Source organism: Triticum aestivum, chromosome 5D (genome assembly GCF_018294505.1).
Source record: "Triticum aestivum cultivar Chinese Spring chromosome 5D, IWGSC CS RefSeq v2.1, whole genome shotgun sequence".
Lineage (NCBI taxonomy): Eukaryota > Viridiplantae > Streptophyta > Magnoliopsida > Poales > Poaceae > Triticum > Triticum aestivum.
Genome location: NC_057808.1, coordinates 440,404,727 through 440,424,614, shown reverse-complemented (window position 1 = coordinate 440,424,614; position 19,888 = coordinate 440,404,727). Strand labels below are relative to the sequence as shown.

The 19,888-nt window shown below is 47.1% G+C and overlaps 1 pseudogene; it reads left to right on the top strand.

Moving 5' to 3' along the window:
• The first annotated feature begins 863 nt into the window (after nucleotides 1–863).
• On the top strand, nucleotides 864–19,585 carry LOC123120854 (uncharacterized; annotated as a pseudogene).
• The last annotated feature ends 303 nt before the right edge of the window (nucleotides 19,586–19,888 follow it).

Sequence of the window (19,888 nt, the reverse complement as noted above, 5' to 3'; positions counted from 1 at the left end):
TTCATGGCGATGACAGCCTCTCCGGGATACTCCTCCATGGCCACCGGTGATGATGGCCCCCTCCGGCAGGGTGCCGGAGAGGGCCTAGATTGATTTCTTGTGGGTGCAGAGGCTTGCGGCGGCGGAACTTCCGATCTAGGTTTCTTTCTGGAAGTTTGGGGTTATATAAGAGGTGTCGGAGTCGGGAACAAGTCAGGGGGTCCCCGAGGCGGCCACGAGGCAGGGGGGCGCGCCCAGTGGGTAGGGCGCGCCCCCCACCCTCGTGGTGGCCTCGGGGCTCTTCTGGCCTACTTCCGGTACTCCGTCGGCTTCTTCTGGTCCAAAAATGATCTCCGTCAAATTTCAGCTCAATTGGGCTCCGTTTGATATTCCTTTTCTGCGAAACACTGAAACAAGAGAAAAAATAGAAACTGACACTGGACTCTGGGTTAATAGGTTAGTCCCAAAAATAATATAGAAGTGTTTAATAAAGCCCATAAACATCCAAATCAGACAATATAATAGCATGAATACTTCATAAATTATAGATACGTTGGAGACGTATTACCCCGCACAATTTTTTACGGGTCCAACGCGTTTACGGGTCTGATCGGGCAACATTTTTCATGCTGACCCGTATTTTGACAGTTATTTTGCAGGTTAAGGCATTATACGGGTTCTGCTAGAGATGCTCTTAACAGATGGTCTACAGCCCATAAATATGGCTGCTTATCGATAGCCTTTTGCCGTTGTACGCGGGCGTCGTTAATTTGCGGTTTTCCGCTGAACCATCGTATCACGTTCTCCACCAACCCAATTCAGTGAAAATATCTTCATTGCTCCAGCGAGACCTCCACGGCTGGGCATGGCGTTACCGACGATCCATGGCGTTATCGCCGCTGCCGGGCAAGGGTGACGACCAGCTGCCCGGACGCGTCGGCAACGGCGACTGCACGTTCTACCGCGCCGAGCAGTACGTGCCAGGACCTCGTCCAGAGTGGTGCCCTGGTTACCGGGCGGGTGCTCCTTCCCGCAAATAAAAAAGTTCCTTGCTATGCTATTCAGGCTGGCTTGCAATTAAAGATCGATGCCGAAAAAGAAGCGCCGTCTGATGAGAGGCGATCAAGAGCAAAAATGCCCTTACGAAAGAGCAACTAGGCCAAGTGAGTCCATGTCTGTTCCCCTTTTTCTGCAACGCACACATTCATAATGATAAGTTGCCGCTTCTGTTAACTGTATCGCGCATGATTTTATTTTGAACTATAACTAGGTTTGGATGCTACCTCCGTAGCGACATCCGTCAGCTGGAGTGAATCCGGCCCAGGTGCCTCGAGTGAACTCACTGAGGCAAGCTCCTTAGCGATATCCGGCAGCTCGAGTGAATCCAGTCCAGGGGTCCTGAGTGAACTCAGCGAGCAGGTAGTTTCAAGGTTGCGTAGGAGTGTTGTGTCGCTTGCTTCATTCGATGGTTGGTGATTATACTGTTAATAATTTCTCATATTACCTTGTTTTAAGATCAGCTATTCAGTTTGCACGTATGACTCTCTCTCCCTCTCCAGGTGATACCAAGTTACGTGAATGCACAGGCACATGCATGGGAAGCTCATGTCCTGATGCCACGTGTTTACTGGCATCGATAAATTTGATTCCTTATACCTGGCGTCTAAGGAAGATCACCGAAAGTTTGATGGTAACCTTTTCTGGATTATTAATTATGCTAATGTATATGCTGCACCTGTTATGATTAATTCAGTACAGCGATTGCCCTGTGCTCATTTCAGATTAAAGTACGCCTTCCCGATGATCAGATTGTCACTGGGTGGATAGAGAATCCTGAGTTATATGTTCATTTTTTCATAGTCAAAATCAAGAAAGTTGATGTTATTGATCCCACCCATCTATATCATCTAAGTCTTGATCGTGCCATGCAGTTTGAGCCTTATAGGAAGGTAGTAGCTGTATGGCGCTATTATGATTCAGGAGAATTAAAGACGAGAAGCGGAGTAGATCTTGCCTCTGTATTTTCTCATACCGATGAGAGGATGTTAAGCACATGCCGAATCCATGAGGTGAGCTAGCTGCTTTAGTTCGTATATAGTTCAAATAAATAAGTGTTTGATGGTATGAATGGCTTAATCTATATTCTATCATTGTATGCGCTGATGCATATCCTTAGTTTCAGGCATTATGAATCGCATTTTTCATGCATAACTTCATCCTCGTGTTTGTGGTAGGTGGGGATTGGAGGTCCCCTTGTTGATTTTGATGGCAACTTTGTCGGGATGAACTACTCTGGTACCAAGGAACGAAAGACCCCCTATGTACGAAGGCCTTCAATTCGTGAATTCATGTGGTTTCGCGGGATGGTCAGGTATGCGCACTTTCAGTATTGATGAACCACACTCTGTTTCTTCTCTCTGACTGCATCCTACAGTACATCTCCCTGCCCTATTTCTATTTGAGTTTGTGTAAGGTGTATCATTCTGTGCGCCAAAGAGCAGCTTTCGAGGTTTACAAATTTATCCCCAAAACTGCTCATTAGCATTTCTGTACTTGTGTTTTTTTTTGACATCTCCTGTTGCTCTGCATCTTTGACCATCTCTTTTCCTGTACCCAATAAGCTGCATTTGCAATGTACTAGATTACGGTTGTTATATTAATCTGGCGCTAATAAATATTTCTGCTACACTCTAAACTTGCATTTAAACAGACCCATGGAGAAATTGTTCTAAATTTTATTAAATTTATCTGCTGTAAAATATATGCAACTATTTGGTGCTCCCTTCTTTTTCTATATTTCCCTTGTTTAATACTCTCATTTTGTGCATGGTCTGTGTCTCTTGATATATTATCCTTTTGGATTTATCACAGTGAGTTTTCTACATTGTGCTGCAGTGTTAAGGAAGAGGTTGATGAAGCTGTATGTGCAAGAATTTGTCACGACCGGTTTTTCAATAAAATAATTATTGAGAGACCAATCCCTTTTACGGACCAGCGAGGAAGAATTCCTTCTCACTGGTAGACAATATCTTGGTCACAGAAGGAAATACCAGGAGTACTAAATATAATACAAGGTTGAGCACAGACTGCCCAACAGTTTATTACATGCACGCCGATAGAACAATACGGCGGATAGGGTGGCAAACTACTAACTCACGATGATAACGGTGGTGGAAATATCACCGCGAAGCGAGTGATATGATTCCAGAAGACTACAGCTCTTCGAGCGTCGGGGTGAGGCTCGAGGAGACTTATTGCGGGTGGCGGAAGCGTATACAATACAAGTGACCAATATCCGGGATCGCGTAGGACTGACTGGGACTCCTCTAGGCATCGGACGCGCTATCAAACTCTTCATCCAAGAGATCGCCTTCGTCAACATCTGGCCAAAACAACAAGCCAGGTGAGTACTATGAAAGTACTCGCAAGACAGTTCGGACATAAGGTATAACAAATGTAAACATGAAGCACATGAACAAGTTAACCAGTGCGATCAGACATAGAGGTAATAAATACTGGGTGCCAAGCGAGGGTCCGAATGACGCCTCGAGCGGAAACTGCAGAATAGTAGTACTGGTGCCAAACGAGTGTCTGAATGACTCCTCGAGCGAAAAATGCGGAATAATAATGCTGGTGCCAAACGAGTGTCGGAAAGACTCCTCGAGCGAAAAATGCGGATTAATAATGCTGGTGCCAAACGAGTGTCTGAAAGATTCCTCGAGCGGAAAATGCGGAATAATAATGCTGGTGCCAAACGAGTTTCTGAAAGACTCCTCGAGAGGAAAAAGTAGTATAATATTGCCACAGTCGGGCGTCGGGGCGACACCACATAAAGGGCTTATAACAGAAAATAAAGGCAGTACATGCCACAGTCGGATGTCTGAGCGACATCACATAAAGGGCTTATAATTGAAGTAAGAAAAACAAAGACACGCCACAGTCGGACGTCTGCGCGACGTCACCTAAAGGGCTTATATTACAGCTCAATAATCCAATAGTTCGGAAACATAAATTATCACAAGCATGAGATAATTATAAAGTTAGTCCATCCACAGGAATAACAATAAATCTGAATTTACCACTTGAGCTTGATCACCGGGGGCAAGTTCTCTACACGGATAGATATGGATATAAATGTTTTCACTATTTGATCATGGATACGATGATTTGGAAGGAATTGACTCTGCAGAGTTTGTACTTAACCACAGCCAACGGATTTCAGTAGTCACGGGGACTAGTTCCGTCTACGGTGTTTTGGAAGAAACACGTCTAACCAGTACACACCCAATTCAACCTTCCGGAGCCAGGGATCACCCTCGGCAACGTTCAAGAAAAACCTTGAGACGGGGAGGCTACAACCTCGCATAGCATGGGATCAAATTTCTATACGCGCGCTATAAGGGGGTGCCCCCCCTCTCGGTCCCAACCGGAAACACCCATGCCCCCTGACCGGATGACTGGCTTTAATCCTGGGCCAAGGTACCATCATCCCGGCCTCTCTGTTTGGTGTGTACATGGAAAGAGGTTACCAACTTACTAAACCGCATCCTGGCAAATGAAACATGTGGTAGCACGGAAGGGGGAAAGAACGGTAATGTGACTCCGTCCATGTTAACGTCAGAAATAGTCGGATGACGCAAGACTGGTATGCTACAACAGTACCACCTTGCTGCCCTTCATGTCACCACATGATTAGGCCATCTCTCATCAGAGATCATCGCAACTATGGAACATGCCGGAAAAGAACGATAACGAGGCTCCAACCACGTTAACGTCGGAGAAAGTCGGATGACGCAAGGCTGGTATGCTACAACAGTACCACCTTGCTGCCCTTCATGTCACCACATGATTAGGCCATCCCTCCTCAGAGATCATCGCAACTTTGGGACAACCGGGTCGTTGCCTTACAAGCAACGAGGTATTTACCGACACTCATATGCCACGCACGGACTATCATGCAAACGTGCAAACATCTGTCATATCAAATGTTCGAAACATGCTTGCCTGGTTCGGAGAAGTCGGAGTCTAGCTCGGCAAAGTTTGCAGCTCCTTCTCCTCTCCCGGAACCTACGGCAATCACGAAACGGGTACTAACGTGAAAACCAATACATGCACAGAAACTTCTCCAAATATTTTTCAAATAACTCCCATAAAAACATAGACAAAATTTGAAGATTGTCAGAAAAAGAATCACTCAAAAATACCTTTTTGTTAAAAAGTTATAAAGGTTTCTGTCCAGGGACCTTTCTGTAATGAAACAGAAAAGTTCCAGGGTTTTAACTGAGAAAACAGAAAACGGTTCGATTGGAAATGCGCAAGCGCAAGAGAGAAAACGTATTTGCCCGAAGGCGCCAACAGAAAACGGTTCGAGGTGGAATAAAACAGAGGCTGACATGCGGGGTCCACATGTCAGGTTTGAAAAGGCTCGCCGGCGCCCGAAGACGGCGGTGGACGCCGGCGTCGAACCACGACGAGTTAGGAGAAACGGAGGGTACCAAGAGCTTCAGCGTCTTCTTCCGCGTCGGTGGGTGGTGGACTCGTCCAACGGGGAGCACCACGTCGACGGCGACACTATCTCCGGCGGACGGCGGCTCGGGTGAGGATGGGGAACTCCGGTGGAGGGCTGCAAACTACGAATTGAGGCGCGGGTCAGAACGAGGGATGCAAGGTTAAGCTACTGGCAAGAGAATGGAGGCGGAGGAGCACACACGGGGGCGAATCGGGCTGGATCCCGTGGCGGGTCGCGGCGGCCGGAGTCGAGGAAGGAGACCTCCTCGGGGCTCTTCCAGTGGCTAGGCGTGCTCTAGAGGGAGTGCAGGGGTGGTGGGTGTTCGAGTTGAAGCTCGGGGCCTCTATTTATAGGCAGATCGACGGGGTGGCCGTGAACGGAGAATCTCCGGCGAGCAATTACGGCGGAGCAGTGGATTGGCAGGAGGTTTGAGTGGCCAGGCAGCATCAGTGGAGGTTACTGGAGTCGTTTCACAGCTAAACGGAGTTGGTCTTGGCGTAATGACGTCGGTCCACGGTGAGGTGACCGCACGGGCTCGACGGCGGCAGAGAGCGCGCTCCGCGCCCTGCGGTTCACGACGAGAGCGGCAGCGCATTCGGGGGAGTGGAAGGCCACGCGGCGAGCTCCGGAGGTTTGGGCGGCGCTGGGTGGCGTCGTCGGCGCCGTGTCTCCCGCTGGCGTCCGCAAAGCCGCCGCCGGCGTCGGTCACGGGGCGGCGCACCTTCTGCTGCTCGTCGCCGACGCCCGCAAGATGCCAGGCGTTCGTGCGGTGCAGGAACAATGGGGAGGGGACGAGGGGCAAGGCGACGCAGTGGCACTGGCGAGATCGACGTCCTTCTCTGAAGAAAACGACAGCAGGCCACGGACTGAAACTCTGAATTTTCTGAACTTGACATAGACAGTGCACTGCAGGTGTTCGACAGAAGGTTTTGGCCATGAGATAAATTTTTCTGGAGCTGTAACTTGGTGAGGTGACCACTCAATGCACCCAGAGGCTGCCAGATTTTACTTGGAATTTTTGGAGAAAGTTTTGAATGAATTTCACCAAATTTGACAAATCTGGTCCAAACTTGCAGCAAGTGTAGTTTGAAAAAATTGAACTGAAGACCAGTGGATCTTCATGGTTCTAGGTTGAGGGTCCAAAGGACTAGGAGGGGAAAAAGGTTTGGGGGCAAAAATCAAGACAGAGAGTGGAGTTCCTTTGTAAATCTCCAAGTGCTAGGAAAGGAGGCAGAAATTTGTTTGAATAAGATTTAAATGGAAATGAATACATGGGGAGGTTCAACTTGCTGGATTTGATGCAAATCATGATCCAAAGGTGAGGGAGAGGTTAGGAGAGAGGATTTGTACTAAGGCCATGGCAAGAAGGGATTGTTGAAAGTGGCAAAGGGTTATTCCAAAAGCCATAGTGCATTTGCAAAAGATTTTCAAAAGTTATTTTCCCCAAATGAAAAACATTTTGTCTTGAGTCCAAATGAAAAGCAAGAACCTCCAAGACCAAAGACAGATCTTGGGTGAATCCAAATAGAACTTTTGCCATAAGAAAAATATTTGAGAGGGAGAGTTTTCTAGAATAGAAATTTAAATCACTCTCCTCAAGTCAAATAAAATCTTTTGAAAAATCCAAATAAAAACTTGGGTGTCACAACACCTACCCCCTTAGGAAAAAGCTCGTCCTCGAGATTTCTGCTGATCCTCAAATAGATATGGATACTCTGCCCGGAGGAAATCTTGCCTTTCCCATGTGGCTTCATCCTCAGTGTGGTTGCTCCACTGAACCCTGAAAAATTTTGTCGTTTTCTGACGGGTCCTCCGTTCAGACTCTTCTAAAATCTTTACTGGCCTTTCTCTGTAGGTGAGATCTGGTTGCATATCAATGTTCTCATGAGGTACATGCTTCTCCGGGTTACTCACACATTTCCTCAACTGTGAGACGTGGAATACGTCATGGACGTCTGACAGCTCCTTGGGTAGGTCTAGTTGGTAGGCTACCGTGCCTCTTCGTGCCTTTATACAAAATGGGCCAATAAATCTTGGGGCTAGCTTCCCCTTAATTTTGAACCGCTGTAGACCCCTTATAGGAGATACTCGGAGGTATACGGAATCACCGGGTTCAAAGCTGACCTCACGATGTTTCTGATCATAGTAGCTCTTTTGTCGGCTTTGTGCTGTCTTGAGTCTGTCCCTGATCTGCTTAACTTTCTCCTCGGCCTCTTTAAGCATGTCTGGGCCGAAGATACGGCTGTCACCTGTTTCTGACCAATTCAGTGGGGTACGACACCTTCGTCCGTACAATGCTTCAAAGGGTGCCATTTGCAAGCTGGCTTGGTAACTGTTGTTGTAAGCAAATTCGGCATACGGCAAACTCTCTTCCCAACTGGATCCATAGGTGAGCACACAGGCTCTTAGCATATCCTCTAGGATTTGGTTTACACGTTCCGTTTGTCCATCAGTCTGAGGGTGGTACGCTGTACTGAAAGCTAGTTGCGTGCCCAGAGCTTGTTGTAGGTGATCCCAAAATTTGGAGACGAATTGGGTGCCTCGGTCTGATATTATAGTCTTTGGGACTCCGTGCAAGCAAACTATACGAGAGAGATAAAGTTTTGCCAGTCTTTGTGTGGAGTAGGTAGTCTTCACGGGGGTGAAATGAGCAACCTTGGTTAGTCGGTCTGTGATGACCCATACGGCGTCATTTCCGCGTTGTGATCGGGGTAGTCCGACGATGAAATCCATTCATATTTCATCCCATTTCCACTCTGGTATCCTGTTAGGATGGAGTAGCCCTACTGGCTTTTGATGCTCGGCCTTGATGCGCTGACATGAATCGCAACAAGCAATAAATGTGGCTATATCTCTTTTCATACCGTGCCACCAAAATCTTTCCTGAATGTCCTTGTACATCTTGGTTCCTCCAGGATGGATCGAGTATGGAGCGGTGTGGCTCTCCGTCAAGATCTGTTGCTTGAGTTCCTCAATGTTAGGTACGCAAAGTCTGTCTCGGTACCATAATGTTCCTTCACTGTCTGTGACGAATTCTGAAGTCTTACTGAGATTCATTTTCTTCTTTATGCCTTCGATGCTGGGATGTCCCTGTTGAGCCTTCTTAATTTGTTCCACCAGGGTGGGCTGTATTTCCAGGTTCGATACCGTGCCCTCGGAGACCAACATCATGTTGAGCCTAGCGAACTCTCGCTGAAAATCAGGCCTCAATTTTTGCCGACTGTCATTGTCCGGGCTGGGGTTTCGACTAAGGGCATCGGCCACTACATTTGCTTTCCCTGGATGGTAGTGAATACCAACGTCATAGTCCTTGACCAGTTCCAACCAGCGTCGTTGGCGTAAATTCAGCTCTGGCTGTGTGAAAATATATTTGAGGCTCTTATGGTCCGTATATATTTCACAGCGATTTCCCCACAGAAAGTGCCTCCACTCCTTGAGTGCATGTATGACTTCTGCTAGCTCTAAGTCATGTGTTGGGTAATTTTCCTCATGTTTTCGCAGCTGCCGTGAGGCATATTCGACAACTTTGCCATCCTGCATTAGCACACATCCGAGACCTTTTCGGGACGCGTCACAATACACCTCAAAGCTTTTGTGTATATCTGGCACAGTTAAAACCGATGCGGTTGTCAGCTTTTTCTTGAGTTCTTGGAAGCTCTGCTCGCATGCTTCCGTCCGTACAAATTTCTTGTCCTTCTTGAGCAACTGGGTCATAGGTTTCGCCACAGTGGAGAATCCTTCAATAAATCTCCTGTAATATCCGGCCATTCCTAGGAAACTCCGCACATCAGTAACGTTGGCGGGTGGCTTCTAGTCCAGTATGGCCTTGACTTTTTCTGGGTCTACGGCCACGCCTTCTTGGTTCAGTATATGGCCTAAGAAACTAGCTTGTCTTAGCCAAAATTCGCACTTGCTAAATTTGGCGTACAACTGATGCTTCCTCAATTCTCCCAAAACAATTCTGAGGTGCTCAGCATGCTCTTCTGGTGTCCTCGAGTAAACCAGAATATCGTCAATGAATACCACCACAAATTTGTCCATGAATTTCATGAATACTTTGTTCATGAGGTGAACGAAATATGCGGGGGCGTTCGTTAGTCCAAAAGGCATCACTGTGAACTCGTATAACCCATATCTGGAAGTGAAAGCTGTCTTGGGAATATCCTCCATCCGTACCTTCAATTGGTGATATCCCGATCTCAAATCAATTTTTGAGAATACCTTGGCTTGTGCGAGCTGGTCAAACAAATCATTTATCCGTGGCATCGGATATTTGTTTTTGATGGTGACCATATTGAGGGCTCGATAGTCTATACACAGTCTCAGTGTCCCATCCTTCTTCTTGGCGAACAACACTGGCGAACCCCATGGTGAGGAGCTGGCTCGAATGAATCCTTTGTCCAACAACTCCTTTATCTGCTTCTTTAACTCCACCAATTCTGAGGGTGCCATTCTATACGGCTTCTTATAGATGGGAGCGGTGCCAGGTGCTAGTTCAATGCTGAATTCTATCTCTCGGTCTGGTGGCATGCCTGGTAGTTCTTCAGGGAACACATCGGGAAACTCGCATACCACTGGAACTTTTCTCAGTTCTGCAATGTCCATTTTGTTCAGTTTTGGTTTTTGTGATCGTGGCCTTTCTTGAGCGGAAACTCTTATAGTCTTGCTGTGATGGTGAGTGAGAATCACTGTCCGATTGAAACAGTCGATGAATCCTTTGTTGGTGGTCAACCAGTCCATCCCTAAAATGACATCCAGTCCTTTACTTTCCAACACGATGAGATTCGCGTGGAATTGTAGTCCTTCGAACTCAATGACCACTCCTTGGCAGTAACCCTGAGCGATTTGCTTATTTCCGGGGGACTTGATGATCATAGATTTTTCCAAGGGAAGTATCGGAAAACCATGTTGCGAAACAAAACTCTTCGAAACGAACGAATGGGAAGCTCCAGAATCAAACAAAACCGTGGCAGGTACTGTGTTGACAGGGAACGTACCGAGCACGATGTCTGGGGCATTCTGCGCTTCTTCCCTGGTCACATGGTTCAGGTGACCCTTCCTGTGGTTGTTGTTGGGGTTGAAGTTGTTGCGCTTGGGGGCTGGATTGTTTCCACCATTGTTCGGCTTGGGTGCCGAGTCTCTTGGCTTTGGGCACTGTTTAGCATAATGTCCTTGTAGACCACAAGCATAGCAGGTGACCCCTGGACGGTATGTGAACTCCTTGTCCCTGGCATGAAATTGTCCGACGGGCCTTGGTTCAGTGGTCGTGGATCTCCTTGCGTCTGTCCTTGGGACCTCAGTCTTGCCTCGGTTGCTGCGGGCAAGAGTCGTCTTGTCCCTCTTTCGCTTGCGGATATCTTCCAGACTACGGCGCTCATTCTCCAAGGTGATGGCCTTGTCCACCAGCGTCTTAAAATCCGGGAAGGTGTGTACAATCAGTTGGCATCTTAGCGCTGGTGCCAGGCCGTCCAGGAATTTTTTCCATCTTCTTGCTTTCTGTCATGTGCTCGTCGTAGGCATAACGAGACAGCTGGGTAAACTGACCATTGTATTCTGTCACTGACATGCCTCTCTGCTTCAGGTCATCAAACTCTCTCTTCTTGATCTTTAGGATGCTCCTGGGGATGTGTGCCCCACGGAAGCCTTCCTTGAACTCTTCCCAGGTGATGTTGCGTTCCCTGGGATGCATGTGTAGGAAGTTTTCCCACCATGCTGCGGCTGCTCCAGTAAGGTAGTGTGGTGCATAAAGCACCTTCTCATGATCTGAGCACTGAGCAATAATCAGTTTCCTTTCAATCTCACGAAGCCAATCATCGGCTTCCAGCGGTCTATCGGTGTGAGCAAAAGTTGAGGGGCGAGTCTTCTGTAACTCAGATAACTTGGAATGTGGTTGATAGGGTTCACGGTGGTTTCCCATATTGATGACATGGTTCATCATCTCTTGGTGCTGTTGCTGGCTTTGCTTGAAGAGGCGGCATACTTGAGACAGTGCTGCTTCGCTGTCTTGTTGGCTGGACTGACCCTGAGTGAAATTGTTGCTGGTCTGTGTCCCGTAAACCTCTTCTGGCTGATTGGGCATGGAGCGAGTCCACGGGCGAGACATTTTTCCAGTCTGGGGTATTATTTGCAAAACCCATGAGAAAAAAACTGTGTAGCACAAGAAAAATCTTGCAAAGGCAACAATTAAAAGGCTTCAAGGTTTTCAAAGAAACACAAACGATTTTTCATGGAGAAGGACTGCTTAACATAAATCTTACATGCGAAAAGCAAACACATGATACAGCACTCAGGATGTGCGTACACAATCCTGACATGTTATTTAAACTAGCGCACTACTCCGGAAGGCAGCAAACACACCAGTACAAACTAGCGTACAGATAAAACAACACATCATACAAGCAGGCATAACATGCGGCTACTCGGTGCTCTCAGTCGGAGATGGTGAAGATCTCCTTCCCCTTGCCGATGGCAAGGCTCAGCGGTCCAGGAGAATCAACCTCACCTCCTCTCTAGCTGGCTCCTGGCGCGTGACGCTGCGCTGCGGTGATGGTGCGGGGGCGACTGGTGGTAGAGCGTGTGCGGCGGGCGGTGCGGCTCTGACTGGAGTAGGAGCGATGACTCGGTCGAACTCCTCAGTGGTAGGCAGATGGCGAGCAGTGGCCAAAATGGCCGGGGCATACGAGGCTGAAGACGAGACGAATGTCAGAGGCGGCGCTGTGTTGAGAAGCTCCTTCCTGCTGGCAGGACCGCCCCGGACTAAGTCCATGCGGGCAGCCACAAGATCATCTACGAGGTTGTCGAAAGACTCCTCCAGAGCCTTGAGATACTCCACAACCATCTCGATGGCTTCATCTCGTTCTCCCCGATGGCAGGCGAACGCATAGTGGCTGGTGTATGGCACATGGCATGGGAGGTAGCGGTAGCGACGAGTCTTCATCGTAGGAAGGATGTCCCGAAGGCGAGCTATCGCCTCACGGGCAGCCATCTGCATGGCATGCCTCTCCGTAGGCATGGCCCTTCCCACAAAACGGAAGTGGCGAGCAGCAGAACGTCCTCCCTTGAACTGCACCACAGCTTGGTGCATAGACACGTCGTCACTGAGCTTGTGCTGATAGAGTGTGAACTCCGGGCGAGCTGCTGGCCCGATCGCGAGCTTGGTGATGGAGACGAGGAGCTTGACAAACCCCTCGGGCACGTTGGTGAACACTCGATTCTCACAGCTGCTGCCAGCCATCTACAAAAGTAGGCAAAAATTCTGAGTAGTCATGTCATAAATTTATGATGACCAACAGAAAATAGCTACAATTGCAAAATGCTGAAAAAGCACAAAAACGCTAATAACCGATTAGCGATCGCACCTAGTGGCTTCCTACAGTCAGCCTGGCTCTGATACCAAGCTTGTCACGACCGGTTTTTCAATAAAATAATTATTGAGAGACCAATCCCTTTTACGGACCAGCGAGGAAGAATTCCTTCTCACTGGTAGACAATATCTTGGTCACAGAAGAAAATACCAGGAGTACTAAATATAATACAAGGTTGAGCAGAGACTGCCCAACAATTTATTACATGCACGCCGATAAACAATACGGCGGATAGGGTGGCAAACTACTAACTCACGATAATAACGGTGGTGGAAATATCACCGCGAAGCGAGTGATATGATTCCAGAAGACTACAGCTCTTCGAGCGTCGGAGTGAGGCTCGAGGAGACTTATTGCGGGTGGCGGAAGCGTATACAATACAAGTGACCAATATCCGGGATCGCGCAGGACTGACTGGGACTCCTCTAGGCGTCGGACGCGCTATCAAACTCTTCATCCAAGAGATCGCCTTCGTCAACATCTGGCCAAAACAACAAGCCAGGTGAGTACTATGAAAGTACTCGCAAGACAGTTCGGACATAAGGTATAACAAATGTAAACATGAAGCACATGAACAAGTTAACCAGTGCGATGAGACATAGAGGTAATAAATACTGGGTGCCAAGCGAGGGTCCGAATGACGCCTCGAGCGGAAACTGCAGAATAGTAGTACTGGTGCCAAACAAGTGTCTGAATGACTCCTCGAGCGGAAAATGCGGAATAATAATGCTGGTGCCAAACGAGTGTCTGAATGACTCCTCGAGCGGAAAATGCGGAATAATAATGCTGGTGCCAAACGAGTGTCTGAAAGACTCCTCGAGCGGAAAATGCGGAATAATAATGCTGGTGCCAAACGAGTGTCTGAAAGACTCCTCGAGAGGAAAAAGTAGAATAATATTGCCACAGTCGGGCGTCGGGGCGACACCACATAAAGGGCTTATAACAGAAAATAAAGGCAGTACATGCCACAGTCAGATGTCTGAGCGACATCACATAAAGGGCTTATAATTGAAGTAAGAAAACCAAAGACACGCCACAGTCGGACGTCTGTGCGACGTCACCAAAAGGGCTTATATTACAGCTCAATAATCCAATAGTTCGGAAACATAAATTATCACAAGCATGAGATAATTATAAAGTTAGTCCATCCACAGGAATAACAATAAATCTGAATTTACCACTTGAGCTTGATCACCGGGGGCAAGTTCTCTACACGGATAGATATGGATATAATGTTTTCACTATTTGATCATGGATACGATGATTTGGAAGGAATTGACTCTGCAGAGTTTGTACTTAACCACAGCCAACGGATTTCAGTAGTCACGGGGACTAGTTCCGTCTACGGTGTTTTGGAAGAAACACGTCTAACCAGTACACACCCAATTCAACCTTCCGGAGCCAGGGATCACCCTCGGCAACGTTCAAGAAAAACCTTGAGACGGGGAGGCTACAACCTCGCGTAGCATGGGATCAAATTTCTATACGCGCGCTCTAAGGGGGTGCCCCCCCTCTCGGTCCCAACCGGAAACACCCATGCCCCCTGACCGGATGACTGGCTTTAATCCTGGGCCAAGGTACCATCATCCCGGCCTCTCTGTTTGGTGTGTACACGGAAAGAGGTTACCAACTTACTAAACCGCATCCTGGCAATGAGACATGTGGTAGCACGGAAGGGGGAAAGAACGGTAACGTGCTCCAACCATGTTAACGTCGAGAAAGTCGGATGACGCAAGGCTGGTATGCTACAACAGTACCACCTTGCTGCCCTTCATGTCACCACATGATTAGGCCATCTCTCATCAGAGATCATCGCAACTTTGGAACATGCGGGAAAAGAACGATAACGTGGCTCCAACCACGTTAACGTCGGAGAAAGTCGGATGACGCAAGGCTGGTATGCTACAACAGTACCACCTTGCTGCCCTTCATGTCACCACATGATTAGGCCATCCCTCCTCAGAGATCATCGCAACTTTGGAACAACCGGGTCGTTGCCTTACAAGCAACGAGGTATTTACCGACACTCATATGCCACGCACAGACTTCATGCAAACATGCAAACACCTGTCATATCAAATGTTCAAAACATGCTTGCCTGGTTCGGAGAAGTCGGACTCTAGCTCGGCGAAGTTCGCGGCTCCTTCTCCTCTCCCGGAACCTACGGCAATCACGAAACGGGTACTAACGTGAAAACCAACACATGCACAGAAACTTCTCCAAATATTTTTCAAATAAATCCCATAAAAAACTAGACAAAATTTGAAGATTGTCAGAAAAAGAATCACTCAAAAATAACCTTTTTGTTAAAAAGTTATAAAGGTTTCTGTCCAGGGACCTTTCTGTAATGAAACAGAAAAGTTCCAGGGTTTTAACTGAGAAAACAGAAAACGGTTCGATTGGAAATGCGCAAGCGCAAGAGAGAAAACGTATTTGCCCGAAGGCGCCAACAGAAAACTGTTCGAGGTGGAATAAAACAGAGGCTGACACGCGGGGTCCACATGTCAGGTTTGAAAAGCTCGCCGGCGCCCGAAGACTGCGGTGGACGCCGGCGTCGAACCACGGCGAGTTAGGAGAAACGGAGGGTACCAAGAGCTTCAGCGTCTTCTTCCGCGTCGGTGGGTGGTGGACTCGTCCAACGGGGAGCACCACGTCGACGGCGACACTATCTCCGGCGGACGGCGGCTCGGGTGAGGATGGGGAACTCCGGTGGAGGGCTGCAAACTACGAATTGAGGTGCGGGTCAGAACGAGGGATGCAAGGTGAAGCTACTGGCAAGAGAATGGAGGCGGGGGAGCACACACGGGGGCGAATCGGGCTGGATCCCGTGGCGGGTCGCGGCGGCCGGAGTCGAGGAAGGAGACCTCCTCGGGGCTCTTCCAGTGGCTAGGCGTGCTCTAGGGGGAGTGCAGGGTGGTGGGTGCTCGAGTTGAAGCTCGGGGCCTCTATTTATAGGCAGATCGACGGGGTGGCCGTGAACGGAGAATCTCCGGCGAGCGATTACGGCGGAGCAGTGGATTGGCAGGAGGTTTGAGTGGCCAGGCAGCATCAGTGGAGGTTACTAGAGTCGTTTCACAGCTAAACGGAGTTGGTCTTGGCGTAATGACGTCGGTCCACGGTGAGGTGACCGCACGGGCTCGACGGCGGCAGAGAGCGCGCTCCGCGCCCTGCGGTTCACGATGAGAGCGGCAGCGCGTTCGGGGGAGTGGAAGGCCATGCGGCGAGCTCCGGAGGTTTGGGCGGCGCTGGGTGGCGTCGTCGGCGCCGTGTCTCCCGCTGGCGTCCGCAAAGCCGCCGCCGGCGTCGGTCACGGGGCGGCACACCTTCTGCTGCTCGTCGCCGACGCCCGCAAGATGCCAGGCGTTCGTGCGGTGCAGGAACGAGGGGCAAGGCGACGCAGTGGCACTGGCGAGATCGACGTCCTTCTCTGAAGAAAACGACAGCAGGCCATTGACTGAAACTCTGAATTTTCTAAACTTGACATAGACAGTGCACTACAGGTGTTCGACAGAAGGTTTTGGCCATGAGATAAATTTTTCTGGAGCTGTAACTTGGTGAGGTGACCACTCAATGCACCCAGAGGCTGCCTGATTTTACTTGGAATTTTTGGAGAAAGTTTTGAATGAATTTCACCAAATTTGACAAATCTGGTCCAAACTTGCAGCAAGTGTAGTTTGAAAAATTTGAACTGAAGACCAGTGGATCTTCATGGTTCTAGGTTGAGGGTTCAAAGGACTAGGAGGGGAAAAAGGTTTGGGGGCAAAAATCAAGACAGAAAGTGGAGTTCCTTTGTAAATCTCCAGTGCTAGAAAGGAGGCAGAAATTTGTTTGAATAAGATTTAAATGGAAATAATACATGGGGAGGTTCAACTTGCTGGATTTGATGCAAATCATGATCCAAAGGTGAGGGAAGGGTTAGGAGAGAGGATTTGCACTAAGGCCATGGCAAGAAGGGATTGTTGAAAGTGGCAAAGGGTTATTCCAAAAGCCATAGTGCATTTGCAAAAGATTTTCAAAAGTTATTTTCCCCAAATGAAAAACATTTTTTCTTGAGTCCAAATGAAAAGCAAGAACCTCCAAGACCAAGGACAGATCTTGGGTGAATCCAAATAAAACTTTTGCCATAAGAAAAATATTTGAGAGGGAGAGTTCTCTAGAATAGAAATTTAAATCACTCTCCTCAAGTCAAATAAAATCTTTTGAAAAATCCAAATAAAAACTTGGGTGTCACAGAATTAAAGGTCGTTATGGAGACTCAGGTTTCCTCATGGCAGGAGGTGAGCAAATTTATTTCATAGGATATTGGCTGTAAGGCCAGAATGAGACAGCCCTGGACCCTAGAGGCGCGGCTGTCCCTTTGACAGCTATTGAACCACAGGGAGGAAGAGGAGACGGGAAGTTAGATTGTGTTCCTCAAACTGGGTCCATGGTCATTGGTCAAGCTGAATGGGAGATTATGGGGATCCTATCCACTAACTTGGTGTGTGGTCATATGTTGTTAGTACATAGCAAAAACATACTGACTGATTAGTACTGGCATTATGTCTTCACAATTTTATTTATTTGATAAACCAGGTGAATGCCTGCTTGTTGCTATGGAAATCATAAAAATATATTGAATCATGCATGTGGCACATCAGTCTGCAAATCCACGGTCACAGAAACTGACTTGTAGTTAGGAAAACAAGATAATATGGAAACATCAAAACTCTGAGGAATACTCATATGACATAATTGGCAAACCCTTAAACAAGATGTGGAAATAGTGCGATGGAAGAAGGAAGATGGATCATCACCATCACACTCCAATTTTCTTGGATTACATATTGAAACTACAATGGCCTAGGGTGACCCCTTGGCAGCCAATCCATTTTTACTTACTTTGTTGAGTACCTTATGTTGCACACGCACACTATGAAAACTTTATCAAACATTTTTAACTTGTGTATCATGCTAGGCGGGCAATACATAAATCGTCTTGACGATATGTTCAAGAAGGATATCCTGAGGAAACCATTAGAAGGTTTTGGTTCAGAAATGGATCGAAGTGCCTACTCACTTGCTTCAGAATCAAGCAAACGTCTTGCTTCAGAAATGGATCGTAGTGTTGTCTCACTTGCCTCATTCAATGGTGATGACTCTGTTATACAGTCCTTACTTTTCCTTTTTTTAATTTGCTCAATGATTGATAACTGAAATGACTATCTCTGTAGGATTTGCAAAGAAGTTTTCTTGCACAGGTGTATTTATAAAGGGCAAAAAATGCTCTGCAACAATTCTGACTTCAGCAAGTTTGGTTAGAGTTCCTGGCAGTGCCACACATGATTGATGATAACTTATGGGTTGTTACTGCTAATTCCTAGTATCATTTTTTTCGCCTTTTCATTTCAGATACTGGTTATTAACATTACCTTGTTAGTGTAGATTGAAGTTTGCCTTCCAGGCGGATTTCGAGTTGTAGGGATATTGAACTGTTATAATTTACACTACAATGTTGCTCTTGTTGACATCATGGGATCTGGCGTCCTCGTACAATAAAAATCCATGGGCATCCAGTTACCTCATCTTGGACGTAATAGCTGTGGGTAGTCTTTTTGCGCGTCGCAAACTAATGGCTGTTGAGGGGAAGGTGTTGATTGGCAAACAAAGCAAACTTGATTGCAAAGAGCTTTGTGTCTCCACCTGTGAAATCACCAAGGTATTTCTTGTGGACTTCCCCAGTACCTCTAACATGCCAAAAAGTTATTAGCGTTGGAGTACTAACATAGCTATCACTACATCTATCAAACCATATATGTGTGTAACTCTTGTATGTTGTTCCTTTTGTTTTGCTAGGCTGGGATTGGAGGGCCTCTTATTGACAATGATGGGAATTTTGTTGGAATGAACTTTTATGACGAGGAAGAAACTCCGTTCCTGCCGAGGGATGTTATTCACCGCCTCTTATTGAACTTCAATAAAACACGGTATGTCTTGTTTTTAATAAAAGAAGCTTGTAGGTTTTAGGGAAGTTGTCCTGTGTATATTCATCTCTAGTTTTCACATCGTTTAATCATTTTCACTTCAACATAATTTTGGCCCAATTGTGTTTGGCTGATATGACAACTTGTGCGTGCCCCAAAGTGTAATACTGTGCACTGATGTAGTGATGTAATTGTACATTATTCCGGTAACTTAATTCATTTGCGTGTTCTGTTGTTATCTACCACTATCATACTCGATACCATACTTACCCGTACACTCTCACCGTGCTCTTATATCCTTGCCTATTTTTTAACGCATTAAGCTGGTATGTCATTGGTTTAAACTAACTCGTTTCCTTGTGGTAAAATTGATTTTGGGTGTACTTGCAGGACTAGTGCAGATGGTACTATTGCCGAGAGTGTTGAAAACAGGTATTCTTTCATAAGTACGGTATCTACGTATTGTTTGAAATAATTTATTCAGTAACTCTTATGCCTTTTGAAATGACTGTCAACAACAGATGGTTGTTGCCTGGTGGGACACACGGAAACACTGAATCTATTGCAGCAATTGATGGAAACAAGTACTCTTTCTTAGACATGTTAATATCTATCTTTAACATTTGTTTGAAATAGATCTCTTCATTGACTTGTACTTTCTTGCTCATGACAGATGGCCGTTGCCCGAGCCACGCTTCCTTCGTTGTAGAGACATCCGTTTGCCACTTCAGAAATGGCCTCTGCGTCGCCGAAGGCCTCTGCCTGTGTGATGTCACGTTGGTTGTAGAGCTGACGATCGCTGCTAGTATTTGACGATGTTTTCTTATCCGTTGGTGCTAGAGTACTAGTAGTATTAATATTGCTTCCTCTATGAGAGACTCCTGCTAGTACTACTAGTAGTATGAGTATAGTGTTCTGTTGGTGGTTGGCTGTCAATTTCCGCATTCTGAAGCGTTCGCTTTGTGTCGCTAGAGTTCTGTTACTGTTATCATCGGAACCAATTAATGTTATGGTCTGTATGTGTAAATGGGTAAACCCCGTCACAAGCCCATGTGCTCTAAACATAGTGGTGA